The sequence below is a fragment of the Ptychodera flava genome, chromosome 6 (genome assembly GCF_041260155.1).
Source record: "Ptychodera flava strain L36383 chromosome 6, AS_Pfla_20210202, whole genome shotgun sequence".
NCBI lineage: Eukaryota > Metazoa > Hemichordata > Enteropneusta > Ptychoderidae > Ptychodera > Ptychodera flava.
Window position 1 is genome coordinate 35,274,234 of NC_091933.1, and position 11,842 is coordinate 35,286,075.

An 11,842-nucleotide genomic window follows, 5' to 3' on the forward strand; every position below is an offset into this window, starting at 1 on the left:
TTGACAGGCGGACATGCTGATTCCAGGACAAAACTTCACAAGGCTGACTCTAGCTTGTCTAGAATCCTTTGTAATTTCATGATCCTCAGAACTTAGTCTAGAGAATCACACCAATTCTACAGAGAAGTTCCAGACAAGTCTGTGGCAGACAAACAGGCATGTGTACAACAACAATGAAAATGTGTGGTAACATGCTCGTCCAAACTCTCTGTTGAGATTTGTTAACTTACAGTCACATATTATTCATCTTTTTGATGCCAATACATGTATATGCAAAGACCAAGATACCAGTCAACAGTTTCCAAAACTGTGAACTGGTATTGTAACAGTATGGAAAGACTGTTGATTGAGGACATTTGAAAGTGTCTCTACGCATGCGCACATCTACAACTCATAAAGAAGGTCATGGTGTTGCTGTGACCAAGACAAGGGATGATAACTGAGGAACTTCCTGAGGGGTTTTTTGTAAGAAAATTGGATGGAGTGTGCTACAAAACATGAATTGACTGGCCAATTTTAGGTAATAAGCATAAATTTGTTTTCCCTCTGACCTGACAGTCACCCAAAATGGTCTGTTTCCCTCGGCCTACAGCTTTGTGAAACACACTTTTTTGAGGCAACCCTCCGGCAACAAACATGCGCTGTTACCCTCATAGCAAATCAATGTGTATATCGGTAAAACATCACAGGTTATATGGGTACATATAATGCCACTAATGCACAGGAATTTATTTTGGGCTGACCCTAACTCTTGTATGATACATTATTAGAGTCATCACTTTGTCTTGTTTTCATAACAGCTGTTCACCATCAACTTTTGAATAGATTTCTCCCCTATGGCAACCTGGCGCAGGCACACATAAATCATAGCCCAGTATCCCTTGACCTGGATAGAATGGCTTATATGATTAATTGTACTAATTCCGTACTGGAGTGCAGTATTATCAAAACCAAAGTTGCACTACTCTGATTTTTAAACAGCATGTATTTCATCTGCTACGTCAAGTCAAGTAATGCAGTTTGCTATCATTCATCAAAATAAATTTATTATCAGTCACTGCATTCCTATTTTAAAGGCGTTGGATCTTTTATTGATTCCCTCTTACTTCTGTTGGTGTGGTCTTCCAATTACCGAGGCCTTGAACAATCCCTTAGGCAAATACATACACAGCATTTTATCTTCTGCACAGAGCACTCCCACATATCATGCACAAAACATGTGATAACAGAACTGGCAAAGATGGGAAGTCTGGATACAGTAATGGGAACAAACTTGCCAGTCCTCTTTTTATGGAGAAGTGGTGAATATTTAGGTTCTAGTTCTTGTGAAATGGTGGGCTACATCAACTGTCTTATGGTCTGAACACACTCCTGTCAAGTCAACTGAGAGGTACATTTTGGTATGCGTCATCTGTACAAGTTAAATTAAGTGTGTCAGTATGTTTGTAAATTTCATGGCAAAGACATGGTCTATGTTTCAGTCCGGGTCAGCTCCAAAATTGGAGATGCTATACCATAATATTTCCCCCTCTCATTAGCCAATCAGCGACCAGCGCGCCATCAGTAAAAATTATATTTCCTGGCAACCTCCACATGCGTCCTTCGTTACGTACGCCATACTGTGTCGAACTCCCGCGCCGTATTCTGTCATAATGTCGAACAGTTGTGTGGCCACTCTGTCAAAACACAATTTCAAAATCGCGTACCAGTTTTATTCTGGCTAAGACAACCAAACCTCATATATCGCTGTGATTCCTAGACTCTGGCTTGAAGTCCTGCGAAATATAAATCGTGTACCTACACAGATCGTTCAGAATACCCCATTTGTATCGGAGATGGCAGCGATACAAATTCTACCGTATGGGGAACAGTTGTGTGGCCACTCTGTCAACACATTTTCAAAATCGCGTACCATTTTTAGTCTGCGTTTGACAACTACAAAACAGGTATCGTTTTAAAGCTCTGACATTGCTCTTCTTTCTTGCAAAATGTTATACGCGTACCTACACAAATAACCTTTATAACAGTATTTCTAATAGAGATGACGAACATCCACAAAATGATTCTCAGTACTTGAGCGAAATCGATAAACTGGGGGTAGAAATGAATCGTCAATATTTCGAATATTTGTTCACTAATCGGACTCCTTGTTGGACATGACCTTCTGCAGAACACGTGGATTATGTTGACTGTCGAAATTCGTCGAAATTCACAAGACAGGGGCTTAATAAGCGGCCCAAAACTGCCGATCACACTTGGTTGGGTAATTTGTGACCCAGCGTGACGTACTTTATTAATGATGTAATCTGGTCGATGATTGCTGAATGCCGGAATACATTATCATAATGAGTCTCCAATTTTGGAGCTGACCGGACTATGTTTTGTTCTTTCACAATACATATTGATTAATCAAGCAAGTAACCATGGAAACTACATGCAAACATCATACATGGATTTGCATTTCTTAAAAGGTAAACAAATACAGGAAACAGACTAGGAAAAAAAATATTGCAAAAAAAAAATATAAGGCAAAAATATATTTGAAAAAAAAAACAATACAGGGGAAAAATATATTTGAAAAAAAACACAGGACATCCACTGCTTGATGACTTTCGTCTAGGTTGGGAGCAGGAAAATTGGAAATGGACCAGTGTTTCGCACTGTTACTGCTACTTGCCACCCTGTGACACTGCTTGTTATTTCAGCGAGTTATAAACAACCCAATCCCGATGACTTTTGACCGGAAAGTTTTGCCTGTACAATGCAAGTCCACTATATTTACCTTTTCAGTCAAAGAGGGCCATTGTCAGACAGTGAAAACCGGTTAAGTCTGAAAATAACTGTAAAGTGTCAGAAATGAAAGACAGAAACTAAATCAGCTCAAAGTTGAACTGAACACCAACCTATGAATTTAGTCTGTCAAATGTCAGAAGCGGATGGTTGTAACCAGCAAGAGAGAAGTTATCAGGTAGCTTTGTTGAAAAACTTTTGAGAAATTGGGAAGCATTTATGTACAGGAACATAACTACCATAATACGCTATTATAGATGCAATCAATGAGCACATTTACATGTGATCAAAATCTGCTACATTAAATTTTCATACCTACCCTGTATGTATTCAACACAGCACAATGTTTAATGCAATTGGAGCAAGTATATTCACTGGCGGCACTCCCTAAAACAAAGAAGAGGAAACCAGATCAGCTGCTGCTTAGAATTATTCTTCGGAGAAAACAAAATCAATTTCCTTTTTACATCATTTGGCAATGACACAATTCAGTTCGCTGATCGCAAATGACGTCACTGTTCTCTCTCATTAATATGCATAAATAAACATTTCTCCGCATTTTCCGCATAAACGACGAAATAAAACCTGCGAGTGTTCGAATGGCTATTTAGCATCACACTTATTCGTATGAATTGATGACTGAGACTACAAGCTGCAACAGCAGCCGCGCATACAACAACAAAGTTTGTCCGAATTTCAGCATATTTGTCCGAAAGTCGCGCGCGTGCAGCTATATTTAGTAACAAATCCGAAATCGCGATCAACACAATTCAGTTTTCTGGGGGTAAAGTAACCCTGAAAACTTTTTTTTCCATGCTACGGATAAGAACACCATGGTACTGGACTGATAACTACCAGTTTACATTTCTAATAGAGGTGTGCCAAGGACAAATATCACACCTTGGAAACTGGTGGAATTCATGGATTGTGTCAACTACACTGTACTCCCATGAATTATATATTCTTGTTTACACTTTGATATTGATACAACACTCCAGCATTTGATACATTTGGAAGCTCACGACAAAACAATAATTTACGAACTAAGTTCCGCTATAGTTCTAGAAACAAAGTTGATCCTGACTCTAGTCTCCTGACAGATTGGGATAATCACCATTTTCCACTGCATTTGCCACTTTAACTGTTATCTCATATGGTCAAACTCAATGATGAGCAAAAGGAGAGTCACCAAAATAGCATGACGGTATCTACACAAATTCAACTAAAGATTCTATTTTGGTAAAGGTCTTACATAAAACACAAATTATTTCATACTTGAGGGCTGTTTGATTCCATACTCACATAAATTTGCATATTCATGACTTATATAAATTAACTGAATTTTCCTAATTCCATGACACTCCTTGATCCATGCTACTGAGTGGAGTTCTGGTTCCACTATCTATGCTCAAACTCACTGAAGATAAGAAGGAAAATTATCATTATCACAACAGACACATCACATGAATTCCTTTCTGAGTAATTATAATCAGTTAATGTTATAGCAAATTAGATTGCTTTACAATCTTGATGTGACTTTGGTGTGTTCTGATTAATTGTAAAAGGCTTTGCTGATGAGAAACTGGGGCACATCTGGCAAGAAATGCCTATAGCTTTGTGTAAACATACATGCTGTGTTCCTGTCTGTTACCAGTCCCAGCTGTTCTTACACTGACAGCTAAAAATTAAAATTTGACAGGCCAATTTCCTGTTTGAGGCTGATGGTTCTGCCTGTCCTACACAACATGATCTGAATCAATGTGACATTATGACTCTAGAAAGCTCTCTTTGATACACTGAATGTTCAAATTACAAAATGGCAAAGAGTCGATGCAAGAAATTTCTGGAAATTCCTCAAATGACTAACAAAGAATTCAGAAATACCGTCGGCTAAGGGGCACATTGGCCAAAACACATGGTGGGTGGACGAAGCCCTTGAATATACATTTGGTGTACCACCTCCAACAGTTCCTAGATTCCTGAAGAGGCTATCCACTGATGTTTGCACATAGTTGAAGAACAATAGGGATGTGACAAAACTTGACGTCACTTGCACTTACAAATAGAAATATTTTATATAGACACGTGTGGTATGTATGTCTTTAGAATTTTTATAATTTTATAGTTATACAATAAATATGGGAACATGTAAAGTTGTAACTCATTTGAACATTTGGACACTGAATATACAATACTCAAGAATATCCATAATTACAAAGTCTTATTTGAACAATGGCAAGGCTGAAGTAGCTAGCAAGAAATACATCTGTACGGTATCTGCTGTACCATCAACATGCAAACTTTCCAAGTAAAATCTGGATGTCATTCCAAACCTCTCTGATATATACTGTGTGGCTAACATCTTTTCCTTTTCCACAACATTACTGCAAAACTAGAGCACTGCAGTGTATTTAGAATTTTGCAAAGTGGAAAGCTGGACAGAAAGACACTCATTTTAATAGCGAAGTGCCGTCAACACAACCAGTTTTTGTAGCAGTCCCCCAGGGTGAAAGTCCATTTCAAAACGAATACTAACCATGGCTAAGATAGTAACAAAAAGATCATCCTAATGTTGACAAGTTTTCAACGAGTTTCCAACTCTTACAAAACAGAAGGCGCAGAAGCGTACAAGTTTCTCAGAGAACATTCTTGATGCACAACAAAGGAATTTCACAAGAGGCTGGAGTTGGGGCACTCAGCAGTCTTGGAGATCACATTTCACCATTAGGTTCACAAACCAGCATGGGACAGATGCTGACCATAAACTGGTGGCAGAAAATTTAATTAGAGTTTACACCAATGGCAGCGTTTGATGTTAACCTGGTACAGAAGTGCTACCATCTGTTACTCATGTCAGGGGCCTTCCTTCAACTACTGTAATCAAAACTTTTTGTGAGTTTAGGATAGGAATCTGCTAAATTACATATCAAATGATTCTCCAAGTTTCTATAGTCTGTCCAAAAAGACAGTCAAAACTGTCTGACATGCAGTGCACTGTGCTTTCTTGACAAACCACTGTAACAATAATCCTTGAAGTTTCTAATGAAGTATGCAGCATTACTTCAGTCAGTGATTTAATAGGTCTCTCACTCAATAATAGGTTCTCAGATCAACTTCAGTTTAAATAATCAACGTTTTCCATGTAGTTTTATTTCTCATTTCTTATCTCCAGACAAAATATATCATTTTTGACTGGAAGTCACGGACTCAAAGCTTGCACTTTTGACAATTATAAGGATGTGTGCACTGAATGATTTTTTTAAACTGTGACTGATAAGTAAACATGTCAAGTTTTTCTGGCAACTTTTTATCACCATAAACTGTACACAAAAACTACACAAATAAAGATATATCAGGCTAACACAGCACATGAACATACATTAATTATTGATGACATTCTATAGGTCAGCTACCTTCTCTTTTGAGCACAGGAAGCTCATCAGACTTGTATTGTCTTTGATCATAGTGGTGGTAAATTTAACCATGGAGGCACAGCTCCTTCCTACCTTGATGGTTTCAGGGTTTAAAATGTCACTCTGTACTTGCGGTTTCAACATGAAAATGTGAGAGAATTTTTTCTTTACTACTCTTGACGGAGTATCGGCTATCGGGCTGAATTCCTAAAAAGACAACTGGTTGAGTTGAAGTCCAAAGCTGTGGTCATAGAGTCTTCCTTTGAATCGGAACTGAAATTCATACAGAGCTGCCATCACAAAAACACTCAAAAGGAAGAAGAAAGCAAAATTTGACAACAGCACAGCAAAAGTCTCAAACACTCTTCTTGAAAGTGTCTGTATATAGAGCCACCTGAGGCATTCTCTGTGATGCATGGAGACGTCCAAACTCCAGCAGCCCAACAATGTCCAGAATCTAAGACGTCCACCTTAAAATCTATAAATGCATTCAACCAAAAGCTGGTGTGGCCTACAACACCCTGAGGCACAGCCTTTTGCACTATACAATAACCAGTCCTTCACACACTATGCAGTGCTTGTCACAGGAAAGTGTGTTTGTTGAAGATCCCTTCTTTTTTCCATACTATACGACCAGGTGTAGTACAATAAGCCTCCAAACAGCCCTTGGGTAACAGCAGGTTTTATGCCACGATCTTTATTCAAAACGCCACTGTTGACTGCCTTTCTTTAAATAAAAGTCTGCAACTATGAACATCATTCATTGACACTCAACTCTGGTTGTAGACAATAGCTATACACAATTGTAATAATGGTCTGTCAATACCCATTTCAAATGAAGTTTGGAAAACCATACTCCGGTAAATAACATTATACGTCACACAATGATAACACAGTGTAGAAAATTTCAACATATATTTTGGACTGTTGTCTATCCCATGGAGCAGCCCCCTTGAAATTACACCAGCATGGCAGCAACTCTTATTCAGTCACCTTTTGTTGGTATCTCTCGACTGGCTGCAGAGCCCTGACTGTCCATGTGGTGACACACTCACACCAATGATAGCGAAAATGTTAATGGATCTCTGAATCCATATTTTTGACGCATGATTCTTTTGAGTTAGTGCCGAAGTACTTGTGTTCAGAAAGAAGTGTAGAGTTTCCAAAGCCCGTTCTCCATCATTAGTTGACCGGTGGATAGAGGGACTGTGGTTGCAGTATCTCAACCCAGATGCCTACACACAGTGAATTTAACAATGGAGGAACCGGCATGCATTATTCCCATCAAACCTAAGCCTATTGTTTCTGAACAATAATATCAATCATCTTTGAGATTGTGTGCCAAATTTCGCTTTACTTTTCTCGTCCAGCACGCAATGAGATGTTTGTGACTGGTTGTCTACACCATGAGTGAGTTGCTGTCGTTCTAAGTTTACGCATGATTCTTTACACAGCCTGCTCAGATAAATACTTTCACGAGACACTGAAAATATATAACGTTTGCCGTGAAACGATTTCCCTGTGCGCACAGCGCGCGGTCAGTGCAGGGAATGTCTAGCTCAGTTCCTGAAGCACGGTCTCATTCGAAAATTCGGGTCAAAAAATGTGGAGGAAGAAAGTGTACCGTCGCATCAGAACAATAGTAAAAGGAAAAATTTTCATTCATAAAGGTTGTCCGCAAACTATTCCGTGTATTCGCACCAATTGACAGTAAGGAGAAAATAAACGAGTGAAGAATATTGACCGGCATTGAGCATGCGACCTCAATTTTTTGGCGCTGAACTGGTGTTGGGTAATCAATGAAATAATGTAAACACTGGGATAAATACTCGAGATTTTGGCGTCAGCTCTGTCTATCAAACGACTATGTCAAGGATACAGCTCTACATAGACACGGATTTCACCTTATTATGTCAAATAGCGAACTCGCTTCCTGGGTTTCACTGTGACACATCCATTTCTAGTGATTGGCAAGCAGCCAGTCGTGCATCGACTTCAACGTGAGAAGTCCTATTCCTCTACGGATTGCCACTGTATGCATGTGTAATGCATGCGAAGCGCTGTGACGCCATTTGAACCAGTTATGGGTCTAAATTACCTTCTCCGAGTATCCAACGCCGACCGCAGCTCGGTGCGAGTGCTGGTCCCTCTGAAACAATGCAGTAAAGTTGGCAGAATTCTGCCTAGTCCAGCGTGAAAGCTACCAGTTTCGGCTGGTGACTGCTGACCGGTTTTTCGACGGGTGATAGTTCTGAAGTCGAGTCCAGGAAGCCGCCTCTCGAACGAAGAGAAGAGTGTCGTGCGCAACGCTAAAAATCGGCTGTTACTTCAAACTAGCAACACCCCTCTGAATTCAAACCTTGTTGGCTTGTAGTTGTACTGTATTGATTCACGGTCCCTCTATACCGCCGGGTTATTGATGATTCAAATGCCAAGTCTATAACCCCTCTTTGTTTATGTAATTTGTTTGGTTATACATATGCATTTCTAAATGTTCCTTGGGTATTTTTATTATTTTATTTATATGCTGTTATTATATAATGTTATTTCAATGGATGTTTTTCCAAACTAAGTTGTCTAAGTTCTTTAGTATTCATTGTTAAGTTTTGTATGTTGTTGTTTCGTTTTGTTTTTATGGGTTTTTGCTTTGTAGACTTTGTTATTCTTATGGGGGCTGTAACTGGGCGAAAGCCCGTTGCTCCTGCTACGAATAAAATAAAACAAAATTGAAAAGAAAATACAAAAATAAAATATTAAAAATCCTTGCAGTCTAACCATTCCCAGTGCTTCACCAGCACTGGGAATGGTTAAACGAACTTTCGTAAAATAAATTGATGGATTTTACTTAATTTTAGAGTGTAATCTTTGTCAATTTGCATATTCTTTTCAGTGTAACTTCAGATTTACGCTAAAAATCTATGTGACCCAACCGTAACCCGCTTAAATTGGGATTTTAGCATGCTTCTAAAATTTAATTGCCCTTTACATGTAATTCCTTCCATGTGATGAGCACAAACACAAGCATAAAAATTTGACTATCTTGAAAAGTCCCTATCTTCCTGCCCGGGAAAATTAAAGAATTTGCTGACTTTACCTTCCATCCGTATGTCCTTCACTTGCTTGTTTGTGTGGTTATAGCTCGCGAGAACGCAAAGGAGTGAATGTCCCCTTAACGCTTTACTTATCATGGTCTTACTGCACAGGCGCTCGTGGGCTTGGTAGTCTGCTATATCGATCGATTTTCTGCTCGATCTGTCGATCCCGTCGCCCACGACCGCCTGTGTCTTACTGATATCAAGAGTTCACCAAAATTCATCGTAAAACAAACTCATGATTCTTTGAAGTACTGATTTTCGTTGATATGATTTGTATTTCAAGAAATCAAATTATGATACATTCTTTGCGCGAGATTCCATTTTGATGTTTGAAATCCAAAAGATATTGAACGCCTTGTCATCGCGCATCTTTCATGATACACTACTTTGAGTTCGAAGATCTCTCGCCCGAAGGTGAAGTAGTAGTAGTAGTAGTTGCTTCAGTGAAAGATCCATGACAAAATGCAAAAACTGTCCCTCAACTAATTTTCACGAGTCTCGTAGCATACCTACAAAACCGTCACTAGAGGGCGCACAGTAACGCCCTTGGTTCAAATCAGCTAAACTATCATTTGCTCAAATTTTAATGTTTTTTATTCTCTTCTTTCTTTGCAAGAACATGAAAATGTTAGATAACTACTTTTCTGATGATCGTTTATCTATTTTTAATTGTTTATTAATTATTTTTATTACTCTCTTTGTCAGCTTATATATATTATATTATATATATATATATATATATATATATATATATATATATATATATATATATATAAAACACAAGTAACACAAAATTAATAACACAAAATTACTTAAAGTACAAAGTAATGATATTTATTACTTAAGATTCAAGCATCCTGCAATCATCAGACTGATGATGATGTTGTTAGATGATGATTGGTTATGATGTCTGCCTGATGATTGCAGGATGCATGAAACTTAAGTAACAGATACCATTACTTTGTACTTGAAGTAATTTCGTGTTGTTATTTACAACGCTCTGCTTTAGCATCGAGCACTGTAATTTCCCACGGGGACATCTGTATACGTCGATATATATATATATATATATATAATGATCCGGTCGTCTTACTGGACATTATGAGTTCTGATAATGTACCGACAGCAGGGAAAACTTTTTGCGATTTACCAATATTTTCCCCCAAAATAGGTCAGCTTTCAGCGTACGAAAATTCACTGTTAACTTTGGTGGCATTTTGTTGCCCCACAGAGTACGATGTAAAGATGACATAGTTTTCCTGGCATATTCTGTGGTACACCTGAGAACATCCGTTATACAACTCCTTCCGATATTGAGATTTTCCCATGTCGCGATTGCCGACTATAACTACACGTCATCATCATATAGAGGAAGCGATAAGACGCTCTTTGTGAAGATGAAATTCCAAACACAGAGTGATTTTTTTATATATACTCAATGGAAAATATTCTCATGATTTTCAAAATCAGAAGCATTACAATCTATTTGTATTTGGCTTTTTCCTTCTGAAATCATATTAGATACCTCGGGCACTTGAAATCTGTCGGCATTCACAAGCCTACTTGTTACATTGTGATAAAGCATATACCCTTGGAAAAATAGACATCAGCCCAAGAAGATGCGTTCAGATAGTTTCAATATCCGAAACTATTTTAATGCACACAATGGAGTCAGTCTATTTTTGCCATTGGCAAAAAATAAAAACAAGATGCGGACGGAAAGTAAGTCCGACAGGATCTTAGCGTAAAGGTATTAAACCTGCCAGTTTTTAATGTTCAAACATGTCCATCTAAAGCACTTATCGCGTTATAAGTATCAGAGGTTGTAAAATTGGGGGAAATCAGTTTTAGACTTATAGTCTGATTTGGACTAGAGGAAAAATTTAAATCGTTGAACCCAGGAGTAAATTTGCAAAAGGCAAAATGATGGACAGTAAAATAAGATCGTGAGAGTACTCAAGATATACCTACTTTGTAAACGCATTTAGCAAGGGACAACTTTTGAAAAAAAGATCTTCTGTTAGGGTTTTTTACTCCCAGGAAAAGAGATGTGGTCATAGAAACTAGATCTCAAGTCCCAGTTTTTCATTTCCTGATCTGTACGTTTCTTATAAATAGACGTACACAGCGAAGTCATAGACGAGAAAAGAAATTCGAGCTCGTTCTTGATCCTGGAGGCCAATTCTGGGTTCGACAGATAAAGCACGTAAGATTACAGAAACCAAAGAAAAGTTATAGGTTATACAGGAATTTTATAACAGAAATGCCTCGAAAGATGAAAAGATGTATGAGTTTAATGAGATGTATGAGTTTAATAACTTGTGTCACAAACAAACGGAACTTTTTGCCATGAAAACTATTGCACATGCGTTGAAAGTATTTATCAGATCACCATCTCAAACAAGTTGCTCTGGTTAAAAGTCGATTTTTTTTACCCACCATACATTTCGATATCATGCAGTTTGCCTTCTTAGCACAGACAAAAGCGAGAATTACTTGTGCATGACATGAGTAATATAAATGGATTCACATCAAACTGTCAAC